The 20,599-nt window shown below is 31.6% G+C and overlaps 2 long non-coding RNA genes across 10 annotated transcripts in view; one reads left to right on the top strand and one right to left on the bottom strand.

Moving 5' to 3' along the window:
* LOC105489110 (uncharacterized) overlaps positions 1 to 20,599 on the top strand; it is a 70,388-nt gene that overhangs the window by 41,964 nt on the left and 7,825 nt on the right. For 3 of the 8 annotated variants that reach the window (XR_011612570.1, XR_011612568.1, XR_011612569.1), the window contains one exon: positions 7,979 to 8,380. The exons of 1 other annotated variant lie outside the window; for it this stretch is intronic. This is a non-coding gene — a long non-coding RNA (uncharacterized lncRNA). Of the gene's footprint in view, positions 1 to 7,978; positions 8,381 to 10,248; positions 10,345 to 13,388; positions 13,539 to 20,599 lie in introns of those variants that run through there. 4 more of the 8 variants (XR_011612564.1, XR_011612567.1, XR_011612566.1 and 1 more) reach the window with 4 other exon arrangements.
* The window catches only part of LOC139358135 (uncharacterized), a 69,114-nt gene continuing 59,162 nt past the window's right edge, over positions 10,648 to 20,599 (bottom strand). For both annotated transcript variants that reach the window (XR_011612572.1, XR_011612571.1), the window contains one exon: positions 10,648 to 10,838. This is a non-coding gene — a long non-coding RNA (uncharacterized lncRNA). The remainder of the gene's footprint in view (positions 10,839 to 20,599) is intronic.

The raw sequence follows: 20,599 nt of genomic DNA, 5'->3' as shown, positions 1-20,599 counted from the left end.
AATAAATCTCATGTTCTTGGATTAAGACACAACATCATAACAATAGGAATTGTGTGCAATACATTCAATTCACTTTCAATAAAAATCTTAAGTTAATTTTTATTTTTGTTTTTATACTTCAATAGATTGTGAGTAGGGTGAACTTACTTGTCTAGATATCGTGACATATTCAAAGCTATGGGAATTAAAATGTCATGCCATAGAAGTACAGAACATGGATAAGAGTAGGCAAAACAGAAACAGACACGTGCATTGATGTAAACCAAGTCAATAGAAAAAGCATATGTAAAACTGGTTCTATAAAGTTGTTAGAAACAATGTAAGACATTTTATTTATTGCTCTGAGGTAGCCCTATGCTTTGAAGAAAATGTAACAAATTTACCTATATATATTTTAAGAAAGTCTTGAAAAAAAATAAAAAAGAAGCAAAACCATAAGCCACATTTTGGCGTGATATTTTTTACAATATAATTGGCAAAATATTAATATCCAGAATATACAATGATCACCAACAAAGTATTAAAAAAACAAATATTCCAATAAAACAAGAGCAAAATCCATGAAAGTATATTGAACAAAATAGGAAACAAGTGTGTTCAAAAAGCATTAAAAAATTACCAAACTTATTAGTAGGTCAGGAAAATGCAAATTGATCACACATTAAATATTTACTATCTTATAGATAAGCAGAATTTTAATATATGGAAAGATTTGGAGATATTGTAGAGCAGTGTTGGTGACAATATTAATGGCCATGGCCACTTGGTAAAATAGTTGATGTTGTTGGTAAAATGTATCCTATTCCTATGCTACATCTCCAGTACATTTATTGGGATATAACCAGAAATAAATAAAAACTCAAATATTTGTTATGGGTAGAAAAGGTGATATACAGATCGTAAGGAAAGGACAATATACAGATATACATTTTTAAGGAACACTATACTGCTATCTAAATAAATGAAATACATATCAGCTTGAATAAATATCAAAAATATAAGCAAGAGAGAAAATCAAACCATAGGGTTGCTTTCTTTTTATATAAAGTTCATAAAATGATAAATATTAAATAGTAGTCTTGTAGGAATACAAACATGGTGGTAAAAATTCCAACACCTGAAATTCACTTTATTTAAAATGATACAAATAAAATTCTTGAACACATATGAAAATATATCCTGTTCCTGTTGTTCGTTTACTCAATGAAAGAAGAGTGTGACAGGCAGGATTGGTGTTGTCAGTTTGGCTCCTATGGTTCGTACCTTATTTTCTTCAAAACTTTCTTGGAAGCTTTTACAGACACTTTCTATGGATCAGTTTTGACAATTACATAATGTGAGTGACAGTTAAATTTATTTTAGAGTGGAAAAATAAATGTCATAAGACAATGCAATCTCAATCAAAGCCATAGTACCATGTGGTTGTATATGTGTGCATGTGTGTGTGTTTATACATTTGTGAATGCTTGGAAAGGGGCTGAAAAATGATTCTAAAATTTATTTGGAATGCAAAGGGTAAAAATTGACATGGAAATTTGAAGAAGCACAAAGGTAGGAAACATACACTACAAGATAACAAGATCTGTAATAAAATACATTAATCAGAAGAATGAAGTACTTCACTGTACTGAGATAGGCAAACTCATCAATAGAACATCATAGAGATCTTCAAATTCAGTCCATCCATAAACACCCATCTAATTATAAGAATGAAAACACTATAGTAGAGAAGAAAATCAATATATATTTCAAGAAATGATATTGGATCAACTGGAAATTCATCTGGTGAAGAAGTTTATTTTGATTCCTATTCCTATTAGAAAGAAAAACAATTCTAGAGGAAGTAAAACTGTAAATATAAAAGGTAAAATACTAAGGTTTGTTGGAAGAAAATATATAAATACATATTAATACCTTAGGGTTGGCAAAAAAATTTAAAAATATGACACAAAAGGTATTAATCATCAATTTAAAAATGATCTCGTCTGAGCATGGTGCCTCACACCTGTAATCCCAGCACACTGGGAAGCCAAAGTGGGTGGATCACTTTGAGCTCAGGAGTTCAGAACAGCCTGGGCAACATGGCGAAACCCTGTCTCTACACACACACACACACACACACACACACACACACACACACACGCGCCCACAAAAAAATTTGCCAAGCATTGATGGCCCACTCCTGTAGTCCCAGCTACATGGGAGGCTGAGGCTGGAGAATTGCTTTGAGTCCAGGAAGCAGAGGTTGCAGTGAGCCAAGATCATGTCACTGCACTCCAGCCTGGGTAACAGAGTGAGACGTTGCCTCGAAATATATATATACACACATATGTATATAGTTTTCCCATTCTGTAGGTATACGTATATGTGTATTTATATATATGCTCAACTAGTCGCTCTCTCTCTACATATATACACATATATATACACACACATATACATATATTTATGCTCAGCTTTGTCATTATGAAAATGCCAATTTGTTTGTAATATTGCTAAATTTCAATCAATGAGGATAAAAAGAAAAAGAGACAATATCAAGTTTGGTAAGGATACGGAAAAATAGATTCTCTGCTTTGTAGTATCTACTAAAGCTGAATTTATGCACACCTTATTACCAGCTTCCATTCTTGGATATATGCAAAACATAAATGAGCACATGTGTTCATCAATACATATGTACAAGAATGGTCATGGAAGCATTATTTATAATTACTAAAACCTGTAAACAACTGAAGTATTCATTAACAAGAAAATGAGTGAATAAATTATGGCACATTCATGCAATGAAATAACATACAGCAATAATAATCTATAAATTTAAACACAAACATCAATTGTCTTACTCTGTTCAATCTGCCATAACAAAATATTACAGGCTGTGTTGCACAAACAACAGAAATTTATTTCTCACATTTCTGGGGGCTAGAAAGTCCAAGAGCAAGATTCAGCAGGGTTCTGTTTCTGAAAAAGCACCCCTGTCTGACTTGCAGATGGTGGCCTTCTCATATCCGAAACAGAGAGAGCGAGAGAGAGAGAAAGAAAGAGAGAGAAAGAGAGAGACAGGGAGAGCCAGTTAAGTGAGCTCTTGAGCTCTGGTGTCTTTCCATATAGGGACACTAATACTATCAAATTAGGGCCCCATTTTTATGACCACACTTATCCTTAAGTACCTCCTAAAGGATCTGCTTCCAAATACAGTTATATTGTAGTATAGGGCTTTAACATATGAACTTCGGGGGCACACAAACATTCAGCCAATAACATGAATGCATCTTAAAAACATAATATTGAACAATGGAAAGTAAACACAAAAGACTATATACTATATAATTACATTAATATAAAGTGTAAAGTATGGCAAGAAAAGTTTTTACCATTACAAGTTAGGATAGTGGGTATATGAACTATTTCTGCAGCTAGTAATACCCCATGTCCTAATATTGGAGCAGATTGCACATGTATTTTTTAATAAAAATTCTTCAATAGCCATATTACAACATATGTATTTTCTATATGTAATTTCTTTCAATAAAATGTTTATTAAAATTATTTCAGCTATTTGATGAAATGCATGTACACATCCTAACTTATACTATTTTTAAACAAGGTGCATACAAGACTGTTATTAAATAAACACAATACATTTCCTCCTGTAAGAAAATCTAGGAAATACCACTCCAGACATTAGCCTCAGCAAAAAATTTACGACTAAGTTCTCAAAAGCAATTGCAACAAAAAATAAAAATCGACAAACAGAATCTAATTAAACCAGAGAGCTTCTGCATAGCAAAAAAACCTATCAAGTAAACAGATACCTACGGAATGGGAAAAAATATTTGCAACCTATGTATCCATCAAAGGTTTAACATCCAGAATCTATAAGGAAATTAAACAGTTCAACAAGCAAAAACCAATAATGCAATTAACAAGTTGGCAAGGACATGAATAGACAGTTCTCAAAATAAGACCTACACATGGACAACAAACACATGGATAAATGTTCAACGTCACTAATCATCAGAGAAATGCAAATTAAAACCACAATGAGCTATCACTTCATGCCAGTCAGAATGGGTATTACTAAAAAGTCAAAAACTAGCAGATAGTGGCAAGTCTGTAGAGAAAAAGGAGTACTTATACAATGCTAGGTGGCAGTGTAAATTAGTTCAGCCATTGTGGAAAGTAGCTTGGAAATTTCTCAAAGAAGTTAAAACAGTATTCCCATTTGATCTGTTATCCCATTACTGGGTATTTACCCAAAGGAAAATAAATCATTCTACCAAAAAGGCACATGAAACGGTATGTTCATTGCAGCACTATTCACAGCAAAAACATGGAATCAACCTTTGTGCCCATCATCAGTTGATTGGTAAAGAAAGTGTTGTACATATACACCATAGAATACCACACAGTCATAGAAAAGAATGAAATCATGCCCTTTGCAGCAACGTGGATGCAGCTGGAGACTATTATCCTAAGTGAATTAATGCAGGAACACAAAACCAAAAATCACATATTCTCAGTGGTGAGTGGGAGCTAAATATTAGGTACACAAGCAGTTAAAGATGGGAACAATAGACACTGGAGACTACCGAAGTGGGCGAGAGGAGGGGAAAAAGGGCTGAAAAATCATCTATTGGGTACTATTATCACTACCTAGGTGATGGGATCATGCATACCCTAAACCCCAGCATCACACAATATATTTATGGAACAAACTTGTCATGTACTCCCGGAATCTAAAATAAAAGCTGAATTTTTTAAAAAAATATGTAAAACAATGTAGAAAGCTTGAGAATAAATACATTAAAAATAAAAAAGATAAATATCAACATAAGACTAATGTAGCAATTTTAATATTAGACAGAATAGAATCAAATGCTACAAGTATAAATAATCATAAATTTAACCATAGAAAAACAGCTACCAAGCAAAATAAATGACAAACTAGCTCTTTCATGTTGTCAGTGATAATCTTTGAATATGGCAACCAAGAACTGGCAAAATCACAATAAGAAACTAGCAAATCTGTGGGCATCATGAAAGATTTTAATATGTTTACACTAGAACATGAGAGAACCTGTTGACTGAAAAATAGTCACTATATTAAATATTTTAATCAAAAAGGTATTTTGCTTTTTTATCAAGCTATTTAATAAAAATACGTCTACAAAAATCTCTGCAAAAAGAATCAGGAGCATCATCTTCAAATGAATGTAGAATATTTACAAAATCTGTCACCTACTATTCCTCAAATATAGTCACAGATATGAAGGAAAAATCTATAAATTTATTCTGTGAAAGATAGCAAAAGGGAACATAGTTTAAAACCAATCAATAACACAAAGTGAAATAGAAAACCAATAAATTAGAGTGTGAAAAAAAAACAAAATTCCATCACAAGAGGTTAATGATACAGTACAGATTTTGCTTACTTACAAAGAGTAGATGTATATGGGCAAGAAAGAATAAAGATGCTTGCAAAGCATCTTTTTAGAAGACACAGGATCCAAATTATGGGCCTCCCACTCTTTAAGTTGTTACTCTCTGATTATCGAATAGAATAAAAAATTGTATTTAATTAAAATAAGTTATATATATAAATAAAACATAACCTCCTTGTAATTCTTTTTAATACTAATTATATATAAGTATATTTTGCTTTAAATCACAAGAATTATTCAATATTACTTTTTTTTAAGATACTAATGTAGTTGGGTATCATTAATAGACACTGTCAAATAACAAAATATTATTTAAATATTCACATCTAAATCACTATCAATAAAAACTATGCTTACATTTTAACCCATTGGCTACCAACTTACCAAACTTTTATAGATTAGGTATTATTGAATTAATTTCACTATTTTATTAAAATGGGTTAAATTTTGTAATTATAGGTTCAAGTGACTTGCCATTTCATCCAAATGAATATGTTAAAATTTGTAACCTGGATTAGAAATTGACATCAAAGCTCATTGAGAGCTAAGTTATTTCAATGTCGAATATAAAACTTTAAAAGGGCAGAAAAAAAATATTCTATTGTGTGACAATGAGTTCCTTTCTACAGACTCACATATCTTAGTAAGCTCCACTCCTTCCTTCCTCAGATTTCTAACTGTCCAACTTCATCATTAATCGGCTATAGGTTCTGGCCATCTAGAAATATAATCCAAGTTTACATTCTTTATGCTGAGAGAATGTATTAATCACCTCCTTTTCCTCTAAAGAAAAAAGCTTATATTTCCCCTCAGATTGAATGGCAGCCGGGACATAAAAAGCTCATTATTATATCATCTCTTATTCTAAAATATGCATTCCATTAAATAATAGATTCTAAAATTATCTGTGCATGTAAATGAACAATGTGTCTAATAGGTAATATGGAGAGTGTCTATAGTCCAAATAAGATACTTTTTAAAAAAACTTTCCACACTTACAATGATTGACAACTAGGGAGAACAATTAACTTTTATACTCATTATAAAACCAACACAATTATCTTAATAAAACCTCCAAATCCACTGTAGATTAATAAGAGCACAACCAATTCATTTGACTAACTTCATTAAATTATAAGTCGTACTTGTCATTCTTGGCTTGTTAAAGACTCAAAAATAATTATGCAAGTAACTTTTATTGTGTCATTAATAATATCATGCTTGCATGAAACATTAAATATTGATTAAATGCTGCTGAGGCAAAAGGTTGAAAAAAGTAACAGCAAATAAATGCATTTTTATAAATGAAAAATATACCACATCACATTAAAGAAAGAAACAAGGGAGCTTATGTAGATGTATGAGAAAGGTTGCAGCTTTGAAAAAACTATAAAAAGAAAATGTTAAACTTCTGTATGAGAGGCTAAGATCTGATAATTATCTTGACAAGTAGACCAATTCTACTACAAATAGATTTATAGATTTAAGTTTTGGTTATCAATAGTCAGAACTTTTTGTCTTTTGCTTTACCAAAAATCAGTTGAAATATTATTCAAAATATTACATAGGTTATAAAGAGGTACATATATAAAAATTAATAGTATTCAAAATTGTGTTATTTCATAGGAAACTTCATCAATAAATATACAAAGCTTTACTAAAAATATATAGTATCAAAAGTGTCTAAGTTTTATATCTGCATTGGTGCAGCAGATATGAGTAATTAGAATGGTAGAATTCTTACTGTAGTAAACAATTTTTTAAAAGCCAGACACTATGTAATGTTTTTTATACTTCATTAATTTTATCTATCATACTTCTAAAAACTCCCTTAAGATAACTACATACATAATTTTCTCAGCAGATATTTGAAATTCTTTAATTTTTTTTGGTTTTAAGTTTATGTTTAGCATTTTATCTCAGAAGACATAATTATTATTTCTACCACATAAATGCACACACACATTCCTTTAGATATGCCAAGTGGTATACCACCTGGCTCTGCTCTGCAAGTTATGGTTTCATTCATAAGTATTTAAACAGGATGACAGTCATGTGTATATGTGTTGAGGTTTATTTGAAGAACAGAGTTATATTTTCATATGTAACAGTTGTAAGTATGTAGATAGGGCCTGAATTTTAAATATAAAGTAGTAAATTTATTAATATGTTATATAGAGACACGGAGACATACAACAAAAGAAGTGGCTTAAAGTATCTCTGGGACATAGTTGCATATGGGAGGGAAAGACGAACAAAGGAAAGATACGAAATAATTTGTCTGTATTTTTGGTGTAAATACAAATTAAAGAAAAATGGTGGTACACATAGGTACATCAATTGTTAAATGTATGTTACTTTTTTTTTCTGAGAATGCAATTTCACTTGTATTAACAATTATACACAAAGAGCAATCGATTGTGAAGAGCTTTTCTTCTATTACTTTAGTTTTCCACAACAACTACTGGGAGTCGTTTGATTTTTTTAATGAGTTTTCATGTTTCTGAATGTTACCCTCTTTTTAATAAAAGCAGTCAGCAGTTCGTTCTTGTCTATGCACTGAAGCTGAAAAGATCATGAGAGATGTTCTTCTCGTTAGCTAAAAAAACTGATAAGTATTTAATATAAACCAGTGAAGGTAGCAGATCAAAGCATTATATAGCACATACCTACCCCATTTATGAGATCTGCTCTTCCAAAGTAAGCAAAACATGTGCAGCAAAGCTATAAATTCTGCAGAAATAGCATCTGATGTTCTTTTTCTCCCCTAGTTTTTGTTCTGACATACCTGCCTTTCACTTCAGTGGCCCATGAATATTCTTTCTGGATGAAGATCCTCCCCATATTTGTATAGTGTATTTATTAAAATCATCATTAGTTCAAGCTAAATTGAAAGCCCACCTTTTCTATGATAGGAGTGCATCTCTCTTATACTCAGAAGGCAAGCAAGCACTGCAAACATTTTTTTTGTTGTTGTTGTTGTTTTTTATTTTTTTTTTTTATTGTATGATTTCATTTATATGAAGTGAACTGAAGAGGCAAATCCATACATAGATTCTTTAACATATACATTCCCCATGATATTTGTTAACAGGAAGTCATGGATTTTTAAATAGTACATATATTATTATCCAGTTTTTGGTAAAAAATCTTTTGGAGATGTCTTAAAATTGCAGTGCCTCTGCCTAAGCTAGGAGTCAAGTCTTCGGCATTAATATGTATTTTTCTTTGTCCTCTAAATTTAGACACTGTTGTAGACATTGATCATTCTGCATTTACTTCACTATTAAATGGTGTTCCTGGGTTCTTGGTTACTTTGGTGATGGTGATGTGGAACTAGAGAGATTTTGTGCTATGCATCAACCTAAACCTTTGAGCTGCTGGAAAATACCAACAGCTTTGTTTGTATAATGTTGGGAAGCATCTTGCATCAGTAAAGTTGCCTAAGATTTTGTCCATCTTGCTCCGCCCCCCCTGCAAACATTTTTGAAATCTGAGCCATCAGGGACCATCAATATCTTACAATCACTTTTTTTTTTTCAGTTAACTATCAACATTGATGTGACCTTTCATCATTGTAGTACAAATCTCACATTATTTTTCAATTTAAAGACAAACATTAAAATGTTCTTATGCCTGACTTTATTTCGATGGATTTTTTATTTACGAATTTAATCTTGCTATGCATTTTCTCTTTTTGCGAGTATTTCTGAATAGTATTGCATGCAATTTAGAAGAAAACTCAAAATAAAAACAAAATTGTCAGCTCAGGTATCAGTTTCAGGGAAAACTAAGCTCATTATTCCTTGAAGGAAAAGAACATAGAACAGTTACATCATACTTTTGACGCTGCACGTGTTCTTGCTCAATTAAATTAACTTTAGTAGACATAATATATTTATTTCCAAACTCCTTCTCACATGTTTGTTTTTTCTTGTAACACCACAAAAACTTAGAAAACATTTTGGATATCACATAACTATCTATGGTCTATTTTTTAAACTTTCTCATCTGTACGTTATGTTAGTTTGATAAAGTCTAGTGTGTAGACTTTTCTAATTTTAATTTTTCAATTTAACTTTTATTTTTAACTTTTTTAAGTATAAAAATTGTTTAGGAATTTAAGAAACTTGTGACTGTAATAATATTTCCATCAATGACATGCCATCATGAGTATCTGGGTTAAGAAATAATATAAATAATTTCTATAGATCTGTAATGATGACTTTAAAATGGAAAACCTATTTGTCCCTTATTATGCTCTTTGAGGCAATCGGAACTGTTAGAACAGAAATAAAATTTCATTCCAAGAATTTAGAAGAATTGAGATATTCGCATATTTATCTTAAGACATATTTAACATTTTCTAAGTGTATCCTACTTAAAGGCAATTACAGTGAGTGGGGGTGTAGTGTGTGCTAAGATAAATACTATTTTATTTTATTTATTTATTTATTTATTTATTTATTTTTTTGAGACGGAGTCTCGCTCTGTCACCCAGGCTGGAGTGCAGTGGCCAGATCTCAGCTCACTGCAAGCTCCGCCTCCCGGGTTCCCGCCATTCTCCTGCCTCAGCCTCCCGAGTAGCTGGGACCACAGGCGCCGCCACCTCGCCCGGCTAATTTTTTGTGTTTTTAGTAGAGACGGGGTTTCACCGTGTTAGCCAGGATGGTCTCAATCTCCTGACCTAGTGATCCGCCCGTCTCGGCCTCCCAAAGTGCTGGGATTACAGGCTTGAGCCACCGCGCCCGGCCGATAAATACTATTTTATAAATAAATTTGTGTTATTTAATTTCAACAGAATTATCAAGAAACTTGTGAATCCAAAGGAGGAAAAATGTATAAAACAATAATTTAAGTGCACTTTTTCAACTGAACAAAGCAGTAAAATTATTCTATTTTACCACAATTAATGTTAATTTTGTGTTGAAAAATACTCATTGTACTCATTGACATCTGCAATATTATCTTTAAATAAAATCTAATGATAATACTTGTCACAAAGATACCTTTAAATATTCTCTTGTAAGACAAAGGCAAATTTGACATATTCATTTTCTTTCTTTCATAGAATCTTTCTCATTATAAATATTAGCTAGTCCAAGAAATTACCCCTGGATTTCTCAAAAATTTTGTTAATGAAGCACATATATTTCAAATGGAAAACAATCATTAACTTTATTAATCCATTTAAAAACTATGTAAACTTACATGAAGGACACTTTGCTTAAAAATCAGTGGGATGAGGCAGATTAAACATTTTATTTTGCCTGAAATCACACCACATATTTTGTCTTCAAATTATCAAGTGTCTTTAGAAAATAGTGGACCAGTCCTGCCAGGCTGTGCCTCTAGAATGTTGTAATCAACAGAAGGAAGACTGTGCCCAGCCTAGGAGGGGAGAGCAAAATAGAGAGAATATAGAGTGAAGGAGGTGATAAAAAGTGAAAGTGTATCATTTTTTTGAATCTAATTAGTAAAAGTTGATCAAATGTTATAAGAGATCAAACTCCAACTAGTCAGGTTAGACAGTCTTCTTTAGCAAGGGTTAATTCACAAGGTAGAGAGTTGCAGAAATGTCCTCTTTAGTGGTATAAGATTGGAAGACAGGGAGAATTCATTAATTGTCCTTCCAACTCTGAACACATTTTTTCCAGTATTTCTGTACTACTGGACTACTTGCATAAAAATCTTAGTTGGTATTAGGAAAGCAAAACATATATTCAAAGCTTCAATCTCAAGGGTTCAATTCTCTTCTGCTGCTTCTTTAGTAATCTCCATCGGTCTTTAAGAATGCCCGTTATTTTTACTAAGAAAATATGTAAAATTTAGACATCCAAAGGCTTTTCTACTTTTTAATATATGATTCTGACAATGTTTACAGTTCTACTAAATTTTCTTTATGTCGTGTGTGTGCTTGTAAGAGAATCATTTTAATATATGAACTTTTTCAGAAATTATAAAACTCTGATTTTATACTGTGTTACATCTTAAACATAAAAGGAAGTGAAATAAAAATATTTCACTGCTATTTCAAATCATTTCCCAACTCTCAAAGCATAGGTAACTCTGAAACATATTAAAATACTGAATAAGAAAAAAAATGATTATTTTGAGTTTGAGTGTACTTTGGTTCTGATTACCACATATAACATATATTTATAAAATTTTATAATTTAAAAAGTTTACGATTAATGAATTTACTAATAAGCGATTACTTGTATGTATAGATTAGGCAACATTGTGAAACTAGTACTACAGTAGCAACAACATGCAGAATTAATGTTTTAAGAACTGTAAAAAAGTGATAACATTCTCTTTGCTGTAGTCGGCCTTCCCACTGAGATCAGTCTACAGAGAACACAAACAGCGGTCTATCTTTGGCTATTCCATTACATGAGAAAATGTTCATTTCAATGCAATGTTTCCAAAGGCTTTATTTTTCTCAGAATAACTTGAAGAACAGGAGAATTTACTTAACTATAAATTAATTGCAGCCCCACTGTGAGAATTACGAATAAATTGTTAAAATGATCTAGCATTATTTCTGATGTATATATTCAGTACCCAACTCTTGTCATTATTAGTATTATTATTACCATGATTCTTTCAGAACTTTGCACAGGGCTTCTATCTCTATTGCTTTACCCTACTCCTGATACTAAGATCAGGAAATGTCTGTTGATAAAACTAGCTCAAATATGCCTTGGAACAAGGAAAGTAAAGGGAATTACTTAAGACATATTTGTTTATTTAGTGTGTGTACTTACGGGATAGATGAATGCTGATTAATTCTTACCAATAAGAAGGTGAGCCAAGTGTGATAAACCAGGAAAAAATTACTGTAGTTGGTTCTATGTTCAAAAGGTCTGTTTGCACAGGTGAATGATCATTTTTCCTATACTTAAAGCAATCTAAACCTGCTGTTCTTCTATTTCTTCTTAATAAAAATGAAGCAAAAAAAAAAAAAAAGAGAAACTTAAAAAGAAATTGATCAATATGACCAATAGCAATAGGAATATTCGGCATTCCATTTTTTCTTAGACTCTGAATTCCAGTTTGGGATTTGTTTTGTTTGTTTTTCAGCATTTGCATAGGGAAGAAGAGATATTTTTAAAATATATGAGAATAGATTTTTTAAAATTTGGTCTTGTTAGCATGTGTGTAGTCTGTGCAAAGATGCCCATTGATTTAGAAACGAAAACAAATGAGTTTTTATTGATGTTCAATCCCCAATGATCTCTTGAGCTTAGAAATACCATTCAATTGCTGTGTTGTACTTTTCTCTATTTCTAAAATTAGAACATAATCCTTTTTACCTCCAAGACTTGCTGAGCAGATTAAAAGAGACAATCATCATGAAAGCATACATAAAATAGATAACATATAGATAAATGATCTCATGAACATTTTAAAGTATTATTAGGTCTTTTTAATGGTAACTTCAAGCCTATAATTTGTTTTTTCGGGTTTATAGTGTTGGCGAGAAACCAAGATAAATCCTCATGAAACATTAGCAAAAAAAGAAATATCTCATGTTCTGACTTTTAACTTTGCATCAGGCTATCTTTAATTGATCTTACTATTTACAACAAATTCCTCTCTTAACTATCCCTCTAAGCATCTTAAAAATATGAGAAAATTCACTTCATGTAGGCTTTTCAAGTGTGAGAATTATGCGTTGTAATGAGCAACTTTCTTCTCTTTCCCTTCTCATTTTACAAGAGACTTAACACTCCTCTAAAGTTAACAAGATGTCCAACAGTGTGTAGACTGCTGCTTTGTTTAGCATCATTTAATTGGTAGATTTCCTATATTGTTGATCTTTACACAAGCACATTCAAGTTAGTATAGTCATTACAGTTAAGACAAAAGGTTTGTAAAGCATACATAGGAAATAAAAAATACAATGATATTGATATTTCATTTTTCCCTCATTAGTTCAAGATTTGGATCTTTTAATAAAACACATGAAAAAAAGTTATAACCCACCTACTCGGAAGAAAGAATATAAGAAGCCACATGGTAAAATGCATGAAGTTAACAGATCTTAAAGCCAATCAAATAAGAATAAAAAATAAAAATTCTAAATCAGGCAAATTTTTGGTTGGTAAGAAGCAAAATACTTTCTCTACTGGAAAATTTAGACTTTGAATGTGTTGTCTATATATTCAGTTTTGTGTTGACTTTAGCTATTCCTATTATGCCCTGATTTTGGTGTGTGATCTATATTTGTTGCAAAAATAATTATGAGGGAACTTCAAATAAACATTAAATTTACATCTGCTTGTCCTGATAGAGGAAAATAAAAACATGGTTGGTATGTGCACCACTTCTACAGGAAAAAAGGGAAAAACAATTTGATTTTTATTTCATATAGACAGATTGAACTGATTGTTAGAGAAGCTGGAATTGTAGACTAGAGTCTTATTTTCATGTATTTGTGGAAATATTAGGCACAGCACCACTGAACAAAGTATTTTTCTATCTTGTTTTGGCCTCTAGGGCGATTGATTAGATTTCCTCTGTAACTGAAGTAACTAGATGGAGAAGAGAATGGTTTGAATATTTAACTTTAATGCATACAGGCACGACGTGTGTTTCAGTACAATCAAATGATGTTGAGAAAAAATTATCAGATTAAGTGATTAGATGATGGAGGGGAATTAGTAATTTTGCACCATTAATCATTTGATTTACGTTTCCCAAAAGAAAAATAAGAGTCTTTTAAAGAATGACATTTGTCCTAAAGCAATTCTATCTCCTAATTTAAACTTGTTATTTCTTAACATCATATTAAGTAGTCATTACAACCTCTGATGATTCAGGCACTGCCTGGAAAGATATTTCCACTTCATTAAGTTCCTATCTGGTGATAAGCTAATTTAACCTAACACAATTCACATACTTGCTGGACCTAATTATCCTACCAATGCAATCTGTAGATATAAACACCTGCAGTGTTATAATTAGAAAAAAAAATCAACTAATTCAATAAGAGCAATTTTCCTTTCATTATACAGTAACTGTCTTTGTTAACTAATCATAGTGTGGTTTAAATCTCTTCTAAAAATATTAACACAATTGAATTTTTATGGTCCTATTACTTGAACATGGAATACAAGGGCTCTGAGTCTTGTTATTTAGGAATATGAGTTATCTATGTTAGCTAGAGATAAATGGAAGCTCTGGGAAGTGAACACTCTGCATTTTTAATGAGCAAACATTAAAAAGGAACAGGACATATGAATGGGCAGCAAGATGAGGTAATCAGGAAAGCATAATTTTATTTTCCTAATTAAAACATACTTTAATGACTCTTTTTTCTTTATCCTGCTATCAATAATTATGGGAGTAGCATGGCCTAGACATTATTTAGTTAAGCTTAGCCAGTGTGTTTGAAGAAGTATTTTCAGAGAACATATATCAAGTAGTCTTTTTAGCACTATAGAAAGGAAGCATTTTCCAATGAACTTACTCTGCTCAGCGTTTGGTTTTTATCCAGATGTGCAGTCTTTAGTTGAGACTGTAAGTTGGAGTCTGGTTTGCCTTGTGAGTGAATGTTACCACCTATTTTATAAGAGGTTCTTTGGTATGTTCCACGGTGAGCAAAGAATAAGAAAGAGAAACTATGTCTTTTTCTCTGTACTTGTTGACATCATATCTTACCATACAATATTTTTTCTTTAGACTTCCTTTAGGGAAGCTGTGGATTGAATCTGACTGAATTCTTTTAAAAATACTGATCACGTGTGGCACGTCCCTGTAGTCTCAGCTACTTGGGAGGCTGAGGCAGGAAAATTGCTTGAACCTGACAGGCGGAGGTTGCAGTGAGCAGAGATCGCGCCACTGCTCTCCAGCTTGGGCGGCAGAGCGAGATTCCGTCTCAAAAGAAAAAAAAAAATACTGATCATGTTTATTTTGAACAGAAATAATATTTTGTATAATTGTGAAAATTTGTTCTAGCTCTATTATCAACTACTAGTAAAGTTCTGAGAATGCAACATAAAATTCTAGATGCTTTTATTTTCCCCTCTGAAAAATAAGAATTGTTCTTGCAAATAGCTCACTTTTTAAAGATGCTTAAAGAAGAAATCATAATGAGAATAAAAATACTGACAGAACATTCTGTCTACTTATTATATATATCTATCTATCTGTCTATCTATCTATCTGTCGTCTATCATGTCATCCAGTCAAAACGTTAAAAATTGCTATTTCTTCAGATTTTATCAGTGACTCATGGGATAAGTATTCATACAAATTTAGAAATACTCTGCTATTTTGGCAGCAAGTATGTAATAAAATGTTTATTATTTCTTTATTTCCTGTTAATTTTTTCTATTTAAAATTCTTCTTATTTAAAATGCTGGACACAACAATCTGTCCTGGATACCACCTCTCTCTCTCTGCCTACTGCTAAAGAATAACTCTGCTGTGTGTAAAATAAATAGTTATGTGAGAGTGAAAAAAATTGCAAAATCAACGAACAGGCAAAAGAGTATAATGGCAGGAAAACATTACTGGATGTTACAAATATTCAGGATCAGTAACGTTTAAATCAAAGCATTTTACTTTATATGCAATACAATTCATGTGTAACGTTTCATTTAATAGTCACAATAATACTCTGAAGAAGATATCAGTCAGTGATGTATTGGAAACTTACCAGAATTTGATTAGTGGTAAATTATGAAATTGCTTCTTAAATTTAACTCACCTAATTCCAAAATCTATACTTTTCTCCTTGTGTCTTGCAGCCTCATATCATATCTTTGCAAATTCTTGATAAGAACTTGTATTATGTAAATGCATACTTATCTGCTCACAGACATTTTATTTGCTTGTACATGTACATATAGATGAACAAACATAAATATATACACACCTAAACATGTACTCACAAAACTATTCCTTAACTTTCAAAGAGATTCACATGCAGTTCTTTTATTTGTCTTTTGTAATGTTGCATATATTTTTCAATAGAAGAAAATAAGACAGATTTTCATGCTAGCTAATAATTTAAATATTCATAGTGCTAAATTATATATATTTATATTAGTTAATAATATGAAATTTTTATTTTTATGAGACATTATAACATAGTTATACACATTGAAAGTAGATTTTAAAATGGTGGAATACAGCATGTGGCAAGTCGTATAATCTGTAATTAGATGAAATTTTAAAAGTAATGCCATTCAAAGAAAAAGTGTTCTGTCTTTACCTATAAAATTGATGATGCTTGGTTTAGATAGAGGAAAAGGAGAAGAGTAAAGATAATATTGATACAGAGTTCTGGGAGTAATTCTGGAAAAGAGTTGTAGACTTTAATAAAAATTGGCCTCTTTGAGTGAGACTTAAGGACTTCTTATTTTTATTTTGTGTTTTTTGCTGTAAAGGGCTAATGCTTCTCAGAAATATTTTTTAACATATGAAGAGATGTATACTTCTCCCAATCAAAAGACAAGATAATATTCTCAACACATTAAGCTAAACTTTTCTCTTATTTTCTCTGCAATACTTATTTTTTGTTTAGTCTGAGTTTCTTACATAGTCCAAGTAGAATCCAGATATTGGTTCCAAATCAACTTAAACTAAAATCAAAATTCTGTCACATCAATCACAAGCAAAATTTCTATATGATAGTTAACTGCTCTTATCTTTAGTTCCCTCATTTTACAGAAGAGATGTAATGCTTCACATAACAATGTACATTTTCTCAAGTTGAGTGTCAAGGACAAATGAGGAAACTTCAGTTTTATTAAAAGAGTTGCAACTCAAAATCAAGGAAAAATTATCAAATTCTATTGTTTGTATATCAGAAAAATTTATTTTTATCCCTCTGATCTTAGTGTGGATTGGCATATACTTCAGAAATAGAAAAATATGAGTGGCCTGCAGATTTACAAGTCTTCAATTGTTTTTCTATAAATATACTTAAGGCAAAAGTTCAGAAATAAAGTTTAAGTCTAATTAGTATGCTTTCTCACTGATTGAATAGATTATTTATAGACTCTATGATATATTTTGGTTTCTGATTATATTATCCAATATACTTGTTTTCCTTCCGAATTGTATATCTTCTATGGATTTAATGAGATATGTATTTATTTGTCCATGTATTTATTTTGAAAGCCTGACAAAGGCAGGACAAAGATACAGTCATGGAAATTCCCGTTAGAGTTACCCTGAAAAATTAAGTCTAATCTGTTAGTCAGTACTCCCTAGTTATATTTATTCAACTGAATCAGATTATGTAAATGTTCTTAATAAACTCATTTTTTTCTATTTATTTACCAATTTGTAATGAGTGATCATTCACATTTGTTGAATTTTTTTCACCTTTTATTCTTTGTAACCAATATGTGGTCAGTACAACATGACATCTATATAAGAAAATTCATGCTAGGTTCTAGTGATTACTATTTACCCTTTCTGCCTCACCTTGGTCCTCAAAGCCTATCTCCTTGTCAGTAGGTAAATCTGCCTTTCTCCTAAGATCCAATGCTTTGTTGTTTTTACTAGTTGATCTAAATGTATCTATCCCTATATGATGGTAATAATGACAGAAATTTAAGCTAACTGATTCTCCATTTAAACGTGGAAAGTAATAGTTTCTTGACAAATGAGATCTACATTTTATCAACCTATTGATTCTCATTTCTAGTTAAGTCTTTGTCAGACTTGATGATAAATCTCAATCTAAAGCTGAACTTTGATGAATTAAACACTCCACAGGTTATTAAGCTTGTGATCATCACACAATGCAATTTACCTTTGACAGTTTCTCTCCTGTCCATTCTAGTAAGTCATTTGCCAGATTGTATTCTTCAATAAGTTTCTTAAAAACCTGAGCTTCAGTTTTCTTACATGTAAATGACCTCACCATGTTTTTGGGGGGACTTAATGAAATCATAGTATGAATCATAACATAAACTCTACATGCATTAGAGATTCAATAAACATTAGGTTCTTTACTCCCTGCTTGAAAAGTAAAAACAAAAATAATTACTATTTTCTCAGAAATAAAGTATTCCCAGCCTATAGTTTATCAACATATAATGTCCAATAAAATATATCTCTCAAGTTGTTTTTACTCCTACTCCTATTCCTGTTAAGTAATGCAGTAAGACTGGCTTCATGACAGCTTTTGGGAAAATATGTGTGAGTGAAATTGAAGTTGACATATGAAATTCAGATCTATTTGGGAGAGTATTTAGGTTGCTGTTTACCTACTTGTTAATAGAGCTCTATGAAGTGACCGGTTAGAAGAGAGGAAAAAAAAAAAAAAGAAGAAAAACAGTGTCTGAGAAATCCCAAAAGAAAAGTTGAAAAAGTTCAGACAAAGCACAATGAAAATCTTCAATATTTTATAATCTAATGGAAAACTCATTATCCAAGACGCTTGAAAGAAAGAATAGAAAGGAAAATAAGCAGATACCCATCCAGTGGTTTTATGCTTACAAAGAGGTTAAGAATTTGGCTTGCGAGAATAGATGAGATTGGTTTTATGTTACAGAAAAAAAAAAAATTACTGAGACTAAATCTATTAAACTTGCTTAGGGAAAACATAAATAGCCTTTCCAAACCTTTTTATTTGTATTAGCAGGCACAGTTTCTCCATTAAGGCAAAGGTTTTTTTTTGTTTGTTTTTTGTTTTTGTTTTTGTTTTTTGTTTTTTGTTTTTTTTTAAAATACATCTCACTAAATATAAGTAAAATATTACTTTAAAAATGCAAATAATGGGAGATTTTATAAAAAGTAAATTTTACCTTATGGGGAATGCTACTTGTGAGAAATAAGTGTAAGAAAATTTGCCTATTCATCAGGAAACCTGTGATCTGATACTGGACTCTCCCCACCCCCGCCCAGGTAGCTATGTAACAGAGGAAGCCCCATAACTTCTCTGGATCTCACCTCACTAACGTTAACAGTTTAGTAATTTTATTAAATTGTCTTTACAGTTATTTGTAAGTAAGTAGTTTGCCAAAGTGCTTGAACAAACTGTTTAAAAATAGTTTGAACATCAATATCCAGATCCCATTAGTCAGGGTCCTTCAGAGAGACAGAACAATAGGAGAGAGAGAGCGAGACAGAGAGAAGTGATAGATAGATAGATAGATAGATAGATAGATAGATAGATAGATAGACAGATAGATATGATATAGCTATAGATGGATATATGAGAGGAGATTTACTAGGTGAATTACTTCATGCAATTAAGAAGGTTGAGAAGTCCCATGAGAGGTCATCTGCAAGCTGGAGAGCCACAGAAGCTGATAGCATGGCTCAGACAAGGTGCAAAGGCCTCAGAACCAAGGAAGAAGGAAGATGATGGCATAACTCTCAGTCGTAGATCAAAGCCAGAGAAACTGGGTAGTGGTTGGTGCAAACTCCAGAGTCCAGAGGTCATAGATGTTGGAATTCTGATATCCAAGGGAAGGAGAAGAAGGGTGTCTCAGCTTCAGAAAAATGAGTATGAATCAACTTTCCTCTGCCTTTTTGTCTTATCTAGACCCTTAACTGATTGGATGGTGCCCACTCACATTGGGTGAGAGCAGATATTGCTTACCCAGTACACTGATTCAAATGTTAGTCTCTTCTGGAAACACCATCACAGATATATTTGAAAATAACGCTTCACCAGCTATCTGGGTATTACTTAATTCAGTCAAGTTGAAACATAAAGTTAACCATCACACAATGTGGCATAATAAAGAATAAAAAATCTATTATATAAAACATATACTTACAAATTGCACAACCTATCTACCTTAAGAACCTGTAGTGATCAAAATATGCATAAAATTTTAGAAGCTATTAGGAAATCACGTTTTGTTACATATATGTCAAAGGTGAAGTTAAGCAAAGTACCCCCAAGAATATATTTATTAGTCACTGATTGTCCACATTAAAATACTTATTTTATTTGGGTCAATATATTGCACCATCTGCTTAGAATACTGTATATATCTTTTTAAGAAGAAATTACAATTGTGAAGTTCATGAGCTCTTGAAGTTAATTTTGGTGGTTATACACAGTGCAGGTTAAAGGAGAGATTTTATCTTGCTTATGAAATTAGTTCTGGCTCATTACATCACGATAGGTTTCCTCAGGAAAACTAAATAACTGAGATCCAAGATTATGT

This window comes from Macaca nemestrina, chromosome 14 (genome assembly GCF_043159975.1).
Source record: "Macaca nemestrina isolate mMacNem1 chromosome 14, mMacNem.hap1, whole genome shotgun sequence".
NCBI classification, from domain to species: Eukaryota; Metazoa; Chordata; class Mammalia; order Primates; family Cercopithecidae; genus Macaca; species Macaca nemestrina.
The sequence above is the reverse complement of the archived record's forward strand: the minus strand, read 5'-3'. Positions and strand labels throughout refer to the sequence as shown.